The 10,866-nt window shown below is 47.0% G+C and overlaps 1 non-coding gene across 1 annotated transcript; it reads left to right on the top strand.

The window, feature by feature from the left end:
* Window positions 1-10,012: 10,012 nt before the first annotated feature.
* Window positions 10,013-10,203, top strand: LOC122695959. Its single transcript, XR_006341682.1, has one exon. It is a non-coding gene; the product is annotated as a U2 spliceosomal RNA (small nuclear RNA).
* The last annotated feature ends 663 nt before the right edge of the window (window positions 10,204-10,866 follow it).

Here is a 10,866-nt window from a genome sequence, read left to right as displayed (position 1 = left end):
CTCCACCCATTGACCTGGTATTGTAATATCTTGAGGAATAGTGCACCCGTCTCAGGGGAAAGAGAAAGTATGGACAGCAGGCTTGTTGCATGTTTCTCAGCGTGCTCCTCGTTTTGCTCTGGGTACCTGTCTCATGGGAAGGTTTCTGTTTTGTTTTACCAACATGTGATTTTCCGTTTTCTTGTAGCGGCGGTATACTTAGGAGTACTGTTTCTTGTGAGGGTCATATCCATGGACCAATATTATGCAGATTTTATTTTAACTTTCAAACCACTGTAAAGGAGGTGTCCGTATCATTTACTAGTTTTCTTTCTTTTTAACACTGGATTATTTCTTCTATCCTGTGCACGAGGCACTGCTCCCAACACCTAACAGATCTCTGAAACAGTGTGGGTTTACTGGAGTCCCCAGGGGAAGACGCTCAGCTCTAGGAATTTTTTAAATTCTCAACTCCACCCAAGTGTGATTTCCCTAAAAGAAGATACTGAAGAACAGAAAGGTTAAGTAACTTATGAAAGTCACCCGGCTGGAAATTAGCTGAAGTGGGCTGTGAACAATATCTGTGAAGCAGATATTGTTTCCTCCACGACCTTTGAAACTTCCTAGCTCCTCTCTTACATCTCCTGGGCCTCTCACCTGAGAGGGAACCAGTCACTTGATTAAAGAGAGCTGAAAGTGGCAGCTTCTCCCCCATCCTTCATCCTTTGCCTTTGCCAGGAAAGGCATTGATAAACAAATGGCAAGGAGGAGGTGGGGCAAAGTGAGGGTGAAGGAGGGGACCCAGTTTGTCAGGGCAACACCGGGGCCTGGCCCAGTCCAGTAGCCTTTAAATGGGAGTTCCAGTCCCCGTCTCCACATCCAGCCTGGAGCCCTGGAGTCTTCCTCCATTAATGACCACTTTGTTTCCTGGCAGCCTCATTTCTTCAGCCCTTGTCCACAAGAACACAGCCCAGGACAGAGTGCATTGAAGGATTCCCTAGAGGGAACATTCAGACATTCTTACTTTGAGCATTCATGGATGGAGTGCCTGCCAGGTTGAATGCCTCAATGAAATGGATAAGGACCTGCCCTCATGGAGTGAACATTATAATGAGAAGTAGGGAGAGGCAGACAGTGACTCTAGAGGGTCATTTCAGATAATGACATAAGCCATTGAGGAAAACAAACAGGGAAATGTACTGGAGAGTGACTGGAGGAGGGGGTTGCTCATGAAGGCCTCTCCAATGGTGACATCAGAGGCAAGTTTAAGTGGCCAGGAGACAAGGAAGCATTCCCAACAGAAGGACAGACTAGCTGGGACCTACCTGCTTCCTCCCATTGGCTCCTGACCCAGGTCAGATTCAGCTGCTGAGTGGAGGTTCTTCCTCAGAGCTGTCTCCCCACCAGACTAAGCGCTGAGCCCAGAAGCTGGTTCTTCTCAGTCACAGCTCCGCAGCGCCCAGCGCTGTGCCTGCCACACAGTAGGCATTCATGAAACCCTCCATGATTCCTGACTACATGATGGATTGACTAAATGTACTCAAGGGTTTCCTTGAGTGTGGGACCAAGCACCCAGCCTTAGCTGGGAGTTTCCTGGTCTGAGGTCCCTGAGACCTTGGGGCTTGGCAGGGATACCTATAAAACCCTGCACTTCCAGGCAAGGTCTGGGTAATGCTGAACCCTCAGGCCTTTTCTGGGGAAGAGGGATTTCTTAGAGGAGAAAAAGAGAGGCCATGGGAGGAATGACACTGGGGAAAGACCCCCTCAAGGCCTGGTGGGCTGAACCCTGGGCTGAGAGTCATCATGAGTTCTGTCCTGACAAGTGAACTGGCTTGGAAAAGCCACCTTCCCCTTTGGAGCCTTGGTTTCTTCAGCATGTAATGAGGGGCTTAGATGATTCCAGGTCCCTTTCCCCAGGACAACCCAGGCTCTGGAGTAAATGAGGGTACAGGATGGGTGAAGCTCACCAAGGGAAGCAGCTGAGGGCATCCTTGTCTCCACTGCATCCCAACGGAATACCTGAGTGCAGAACTGAAGGGAGGAGAGGAGTCTCAGGAGGAGGGATAGGAGGGGAGAGGAGGTCCCAGAGCAGCTTCCGCCAGGGAATCACAAAGACATCTATTTCAAATTCCAGTTTTGCTTTCCCAAGAATGAATTGGAGAGGGAATTCCCCAGTGGTCCAGGGTTACAATTCTGTTCTTCCACTGTACAGGACACAGGTTACATCCCTGGTTTGGGAAATAAGACGCCAAGGCCAAGAAAAGAAAGAATAAAATGGGGAAAACACAACCTACTACCTAAAATGAATGTGAAAAGAAAAACTGTGGGAAAGGGCCCCTTAGAGACCCTTTTCTCCCGCCAGGGGCCCATTCAAAGTCAACTCATCCAAAACCACGTCCCAGAGCCCAAGCCAGGGCTGAAAAGGAGCAGATGCTGCCCCCTGGTGGATCGGTCTGTCACTGCCCAAGTCCGAAGCAAAGTGGTGTGACGTTGGACAGGTTTCTTTCCCTCCTTCTGGGATTTTTTGTTCGTTTCTTTTTCTGGCCATGGCACCGGGCTTGTGGGATCTTAGATCCCTTACCGGGTATTGAACCCTTGCCTTTGGCAGTGAAAGCGTGGAGTCCTAACCTCTGAACTGCCAGGGAAAACCCCTGGAGTCTCCTTTTCGGGCAGGACCTTCAGAACAGTTTGAGGTTGGGAATGGAAAAGTCACCCTTTTCTAGTTGTTTTTGTGGACGTATGATCAGATGTATGATCTCCAAGCCAGGCTTCAGCAATACGTGAACCGTGAACTTCCAGATGTTCAAGCTGGTTTTAGAAAATGCAAAGGAACCAGAGATCAAATTGCCAACATCCGATGGATCATCAAAAAAGCAAGAGGGTTCCAGAAAAACATCTATTCCTGCTTTATTGACTATGCCAAAGCCTTTGACTGTGTGGATCACAATAAACTGTGGAAAATTCTGAAAGAGATGGGAATGCCAGACCACCTGACCTGCCTCTTAAGAAACCTGTATGCAGGTCAGGAAGCAACAGTTAGAACTGGACATGGAACAACAGACTGGTTCCAAATAGGAAAAGGAGTACATCAAGGTTGTATATAGTCACCCTGCTTATTTAACTTGTATGCAGAGCACATCATGAGAAACGCTGGGCTGGAGGAAGCACAAGCTGGAATCAAGATTGCTGGGAGAAATATCAATAACCTCAGATATGCAGATGACACCACCCTAGAGGCAGAAAGTGAAGAAGATCTAAAGAGCCTCTTGATGAAAGTGACAGAGGAGAGTGAAAAAGTTGGCTTAAAACTCAACATTCAGAAAACTAAGATCATGGCATCTGGTCCCATCACTTCATGGCAAATAGATGGGGAAACAGTGGAAACAGTGGCTAACTTTAATTTTCTGCACTCCAAAATCACTGTAGATGGTGACTGCAGCCATGAAATTAAAAGACGCTTACTCCTTGGAAGGCAAGTTATGACCAACCTAGACAGCATATTGAAAAGCAGAGACATTACTTTGCCAACAAAGGTCCGTCTAGTCAAGGCTATGGTTTTTCCAGTGGTCATGTATGGATGTGAGTGTTGGACTATAAAGAAAGCTGATGGCAACCCACTCCAGTACTCTTGCCTAGAAAATTCCATGGATGGAGGAGCCTGGTGGGCCACAGTCCATGGGGTCACAAAGAGTCGGACATGACTGAGCAACTTCACACTAGGCAGAGAAAGTAAGGTCAGATGGTGACACCTAGAGGTGAAGTGTGACATTGCAGCCCAGTCCTATAGTCAAACCACCGATTGGAGAGGCTGAATTTCTGTTACTTAGCCTCAAGCCAGTGTTGCATTCAGTAAGAGCTGTATGTATAACTGATTTTCTAAGACTTGAAAGAAAACTCAACCCCAAAGAACTTTCATTCCAGCAAACCTATGGGGTAGTTAGAAAACTAAGATATTAAAAGCTTTGATGATTTTCCCAAGTGCACAAAATAAGGTAACAGCAAAACAAGGCCTAGATCCTAAATCTTTCTTTCACAGTCTAATTCTGTTTTCATTAGATCATGACAGGAGGGGAAAAGAAAAGGAGTAAAAACAACGCCTAGAGGAAAATCTGACCTGAACGTATCTCTTGGCTGCCTCCACATCCTCCTGGTTGGAGGGGTCTCTAGGCTCAGCCCAGTCGCTGCTGATGGTGATGGAAATGATGCCACCTTGACGGGCACGGTACACATCATTGTACAGATGCCAGACCTCAGCATGAGCCTTTATTAGGTTGTGGCCAACAATGTAGGGGGCAGTGCCAGGCCTAAAGGAGATTCCTGGAAATACAGACATAGACGTCAGTGAAGAATAAATGTGGCCAGGACTTCCCTGGTGGTCCAGTGATTGGGAGTCTGCTTGCCAATGCAGGGGACATGGGTTCAATCCCCAGTCCAGGAAGATCCCACATGCCTCAGAGCAACTAAGCCTGTGTGCCATAACTACTGAGCCCATGCTCTTAGAGCTGTGAGCTACTACAAGAGAAGTCATTGCAATGGAAGGCCCATGTACCACAACTAGAGAGTAGCCCTCAATCTCCAACTAGAGCAAACCTGTGCACAGCAATGAAGACCCAGCACAAGAATAAATGTGGCCAAGAACATCACTTTCTGCCTATAGATGGCCTCTTGGTGTTTGGGAGAAAGACTGTAGATTTTGTCTTGAGGAAGAATGGAATTCAGATCCTGGCTCTACTCCTTCCTGGCTGACCATGTAACTTTGGGTGAGTAATTCAGCCTTTCTGCTTCTTCCTCTGCAAAATGAACAATACAGAGTTCTTGTGAATAGTGTGTGTGTGAAGCACCCAGAAGTACTTGATGTTGGTTTCTATACCCCTCACCCAAAGAGTGGCTCACGTGTCTCGGGCAGAGTGCCTGGAAGAGTGTCTGCCTCAAGGGCTGGCATCCTGACTCTCTTCGGGGACACAGTGAAAGTAAGAGCTGGAGCGTATAGCTGATGGAAGCAGCTGACACAGATTCCTCGAGAGCAAACGTTAGATAGGCAGCCTCTCATGTGTTGGAGGAACAAAAAACCAAAACATCAACCAAGGACCAATGGCTGATGCATCTGATAATGAGTTGAAGCAGATCTCCCCGTGGCTCTTCCCAGCTTGGACACATAATCCCAAGAAATCAGAGAAATGAACACAAATTTACCCTCTAAGGCTCAGAGTCAGAGAAAAGGAAAATCGGAGGGTTCTCAAATGACAAGGACAGGTTCACAATTCCTTATTCAAAATTCTCAGGAATACAATGTTGTAAATCAAATATACATCTGTTAAAAAAAAAACAAAAAAAAAAAAAAAAAGAAAGCTGAGCGCTGAAGAGCTGATGCTTTTGAACTGTGGTGTTGGAGAAGACTCTTGAGAGTCCCTTGGACTGCAAGATCTAACCAGTCTGCCGGGAGCCGGCACACGAGATCCCACCCATGACAAGGTCATGAGGAGAAAACCTGACAGGCAAGGCGGATCAGATTTTCAGGGATTCCGAAAAGCTGCCCCCGGCGCTCACCTTAAAGATGATATCTGTCTTTCTGATGCTTGCTTCAATAGACTACTTCCTAATTTCTATGACACAAGCAGAAGGCCTTCCCTGATCTCTTCCCAAATAAGCATCAATTTAGAACTTTAATCAATAAGTTTCCCAGGTGGTGGTATTTTATGAGATTATCCAGAGTGAAAGGAGTGTTTTAATTTAAATTCCTTTGCTGGTATTTTAGTTTGTTTGGCAAATGCATTTATGCCCTTGGGACTAATATGCATGACTGCTCACAATACCCTAATCATAAAACAGCATAAAGAACCTGATCATATAAAGGCCCTAATAGACATAGAGCCTTTTGGGGGGGGATGAAGGAGTCCTATTAGAAAACATAAGAAAAATTATTCTAAAGGTGGTTATTGGCTTAACATTTGCTTGCTGTGTTCTTGCTCTTTTTTTTTTTTTTTTTTTTACTTCCTGTCTGCCGCCGCCTGTCCCTGCTCATCCCTCCCCTGTGTTCTTGCTCTTAATGTGCTAAGGTTGTGTTATAGAAACGATTGTTAATATAGTTATAGATCTAGAAAAATAAGAGCTTAGCCCTAGTGTGGTAACAATGAGATGGTTGTTAATTGTCAGCCAGGAGTGCTAGGCAGAGGCTGCCTCACCAAAGTCGCAGAGTCAGTGTGGGGTAAACTTCTTAGATAAACTCAACTGACAACTTCTGCAGAGGGTTAATTTTTATGTTAACAAGGTTATACTTCTACTCTGTACTGTTGCCCTATTGGACTGCTACCTTTCAGTTAAGGTCACCATAGAAACGGAAAATAGGTTTACATTCACCTGACCTGCATAAAATGTTAATAGGCCCCAAGGCCAGAAGATAATGTACAAGACCCTCATAAACAAAGAAGTATGCAGAAAACACCCTGGTTTTGTGAAGAACAAGCTGATGTAATGTTAAACTATCTTCCCCTTAGAAATGTACTAAATTAGGGTATAAAAGCTACGGTAAAAAATAAAGCATTGCCAGACCCTGCCAGACCCTGCAAACACCCCCGTCTGGTCACTCTCTCTTTCTCTCTCTCTCCCTTGCAGACTTGGCCCTATCAAGGCTGGTCTCACGTGTCTTCTCTCGCTGACGCCGTTCATCCGGAGGGTACCCCCTGGATCCTGCCGAGGCTGGACCCGGGCACCAGTCCATCCTAAAGGAAATCAGTCCTGACTATTCATTGGAAGGACTGATGCTGAAGCTGAAATTAAAATACTTTGGCCGCCTGATGCAAAGAGCAGATTTATTTGAAAAGACCCTGATGCTGGGAAAGATTGAGGGCAGGAGGAGAAGGGGACAATAGAGGATGAGACGGTTGGATGGCATCACCAACTCAATGGACATGGGTTTGGGTGGACTCCAGGAATTGGTGATGGACAGGGAGGCCTGGCGTGCTGCGGTTCATGGGGTCGCAAAGTCAGACACGACTGAGCGACTGAACTGATACTGATACTGATCAGATGTACATGAATATTTTCTGAGCAGGAAATCTGATTTCAGTGACATTTCTTATGCTTTTACTGAGGGCCTAATAGCTGGTGTTGGGAAGGCAGAGGCGGGAGGAGGCTGGAGGGAGGAGAAGGTTGTGAAGAGGCAGGTGCAGCAGGTTGTGGTGTCTTAGGAGACAGATCCACCCGGGACAGATTCCAGCATCCATCTGCACAGGAGACTGGCACTAGGGGAGACCTTGGCCTCAGGAGGGGCCTTGGGTGATCAGCAAGAAACAGCAGCCAGAGCCCCAAGAGGGTGACAGTCCCAGGGAGCAACAGACAGCAGCTGCGAGGGGGGAGGAACAAGCTCACCAGAGAGACAGAGAGGTGAGCTGAGGGGAGAGAGCCAGGCTCACGCTGTGCGGGGAACTAGTAGTTTGCCAGTTATCAGAGCTGATGGAATCTTTAGAGCTTTCACAACAGGGGCCAATCCCCAGAGACCTTACATGTTTGATTCAGCTCTTTAAAAAATGTATTTACTTTCCGGCTCTTTCGGGTTTTAGTTGTGACACACAGGCTCCAGAGCCACTCAGACTGACTTACCCCCATGCATGGGGGAATCTTAGTTCTGGACCAGGAATCAAACTGTGTCCCCTGCACTGGGACGCGGATACTTAACCACTGGACCACGGGGAAGACCCTGATTCAGCCTCTTGACTTCATGGATTTCTGTCAAGTCACCCATGTTGTTTGGCTCACACAAATAGGTGCATTCTCAAATTTGGGAGTTTGTCAGAATCATCTGGAGGACCTGATATACACAGAGCTGAGGCCTTCTTTCAAAATTTCTGATTCAGAAATTTGAAGACTTTGTCAGACCCAGCCTAAGCACAGTATACATTGTCTCACTGGACCCTCATCCAGTCATTCAACACATATTCATCAAAAATCAAGTACATTCAGAGCACTATCATAGGTGCTGAGAATAGATCAGCAAACAACAGATTTCCCATCAAGGTGAAAGACAATACAGCGCTAACGGCTGTATGTTTGTGAATATACCTACATTCTATGTGTCTGTGTCCATATCTACATGTGTATCTATGCCATGTGAGTATCATGGGTGCCAAAGCCACTTGGCAGTCAACAGAAATACAAGACCAGGGAGAGGGGGATGTGAACTAGGAGGGCTCAGGGTGAGTAGGTGTAGATCGTTCACAAGATTCCAAACGGAATCATTTCTATTTTACAGGCAAGAAGTGACTTTCCCTAGGATATACTCATTAAGACATTCCGATGTGCTGCATTTCCTCGTGTAGCTTCACAAGTACCCTCATCAGAGAGGCATTCTTATCATCCCCAATTAAAATATCAGGACCCCCAGTTTAAAAAACCTGAAGCTCCAGTGGTTAGCAGGATTCTTGAATGCAAATCCTTACTTCTTTTCACATTGGGCAAGATGCTTAGCCTCTCAGCACTTCCATCTGTAACAGTGCTTTCAAGAAATATATGAGGCACACACATAACTGGTTTTGTTTTTTGTTTTTTTTTTTCATTTGGCCACACTGTGTGGCTTTTGGGATCCCAGTCCTCCAACCAAGGATAGAACCTGGACTCCCACACTGAAAACACTGAGGCCTAACCACTGATCCACCAGGGAATTCCTTCCTGCAGGTAAATGCAAACATTCTTAGGCAGATAAAAAAATAAACAGAAGTGGGTGAAATTAAGTTTAATATGTTCTTTAATTCAAGTTATTTCAAAATTCTTCAGTGGTCAGTGGTTAGAGCTCTATCCTTTCAATGACAAGGCAGGGAGAGTTCCATCCCATCCCTCCTCAGTGTTCTTTCAAACCCTGGGGCACATCGCCCACCCCATACAAAATCAGATATCTAAAATATTATTTCAATATGTAATTAATATCAACATTACAGAGATATGTTACAATTTTTTTTATGTTACAATTTTTAATAGTAAGTCTTTGAAATCCCATGTGTCTTTTCCACTTTCAGTACCTCTGAATTGGGAGGAACCACCAGCTCAGAGTTCCCTGGCTGCATGTATCTAGTGGCTGTGACAACACAGATCAACAGAATATTTCCTGTTGTTTACTCGCTAAGCAGTGTCCGACAGTTTGGGACCCTGTGACCCGCCAGGTTCCTGCGTCCATGGGATTTCCTAGGCAAGAACACAGTCATGGGTTTCCATTTCCTCCTCTAGGGGATCTTTCCGACCCAGGAATCGAACCCATGTTTCCTGTATTGCAGGCGGATTCTTGACAATCTGAGCCACCAGCGAAACCCACAGCTGAGGAGGAGGCGCAGGGAAACGAGGTCCTAGGCGGAGGGAGCTTTCGGTAGGAAGCCCGGGATCGGTTTGGTTCCTAAAGCACCGAAGGACGCGGGCGCTGGAGTTGGAGTGAACCCCTCCCGCGGCCCGGCCCCGCCCTCCGCATCCACACGCCCCCTCCCTTCCCCGCTGTGGGCCATCCGCCTTCCGCCTGGCAGGGAAGCCCCCTCCAGACACCCGACCCTACGAAGCCCCTCTCTCCGCAGGCGGAGGCCTGTGTAACACACGGCAGCCCGGCCGTTTCGAGCGAGTCAGTCTTGCGACCTTGTCTTCAGGAAAACTCTCGGCCAACAGCTCCTCTCACAGGTCCCTCTCGCCGCCCACCCCGCACCCCCTCCGGTCGGGTCTCTCCTCTCCCCCAGCACCAAGGAGGAGCTCCCCAGCCGCAGCCCCGAGGCCGTCCCCAGGGCGCTGCGGTCCCGCCGGAGCCACGCCTTCCTGGCGACAGAGGGCGGGGCATGCAGATTCGAGACGGCGCTTCTGCCCGAGAACGACGAAGCTACAGCAGATGCGGAATTTCTCTTTTACAATGTGGAGGATGAAGCCTGCTCGAGAGTCTGGTGTAGTGGCGCCATAGCACTGTCAACGAGGCAAAGGCAGGGCGCCCTGGAGTGAGCGGAGACCCGGGTCACACTGAGTGCAACATGCTCGACAGCAGGACGGTGACAGCGACGGGCGGTGCGGCGGTATCGCTTCTCGGCCTTTTGGCTAAGATCAAGTGTAGTATCTGTTCTTATCAGTTTAATATCTGATACGTCCTCTATCCGAGGACAATATATTAAATGGATTTTTGGAGCAGGGAGTTGGAATAGGAGCTTGCTCCGTCCACTCCACGCATCGACCTGGTATTGCAGTACCTCCAGGAACGGTGCACCCCCTCGGGGGAACCTACAGAAGTGCCCAAAGTCAGAAACTAGCTCTTTCTTGTTCTTTCTTGGTGTGTTACCTCTTTTTTTTTTTTTTTTCCAGTTTGCTTACATGCTTAGCAAGTTATCCTGATAATTGCAGGGGGAAGAATAAGTAAGTTCAGTGGGGTAAAATATCAAAGCCCAGACTTAAAACTCACTTACTTTTGTTATTTTCTTTTCCACATTCTTTCATTTTTCTGAAACTTAAGCCATATCCAATTCTTTAAGAAGTTCTTTATTTCATAACCTCACCTTAAGTGCAGATCTGTGGGATTCTCTCAAACCTCAAGCTCTCTGAAGTCAGTTCTTTCTACTCTGCATTCTCAGTCAGGAATGAGATGTTATGTCTCTACCGACTGCCTTCCTTTGCTGCCTCTAACATTTCTTCTGTGTACATGTTTTCTGAACTTCAGGCAGTTTCCAGTGAAAGCCACTGAGATCTACCTGGAGTCTACGTTAAAATGATGGGCTTTAAATGCAGTCTGTGTGTTGGTTGTATTGGGATTTCATTTATACAGGTGGCTGACTGATGAGGTCTGTGCCACTGAAGAAGTTGTATTATTACTTGGAGGTTTTATTACGTAGAAGAGAAGAGGGCCTAAAGTAAGAACCACTGTGTCTTTTGGATACACAA

The sequence above is a fragment of the Cervus elaphus genome, chromosome 5 (assembly GCF_910594005.1).
Source record: "Cervus elaphus chromosome 5, mCerEla1.1, whole genome shotgun sequence".
In the NCBI taxonomy this organism is placed as follows: Eukaryota; Metazoa; Chordata; class Mammalia; order Artiodactyla; family Cervidae; genus Cervus; species Cervus elaphus.
Note: the sequence above shows the minus strand (reverse complement) of the source record. Positions and strands in the feature narration are given on the sequence as shown.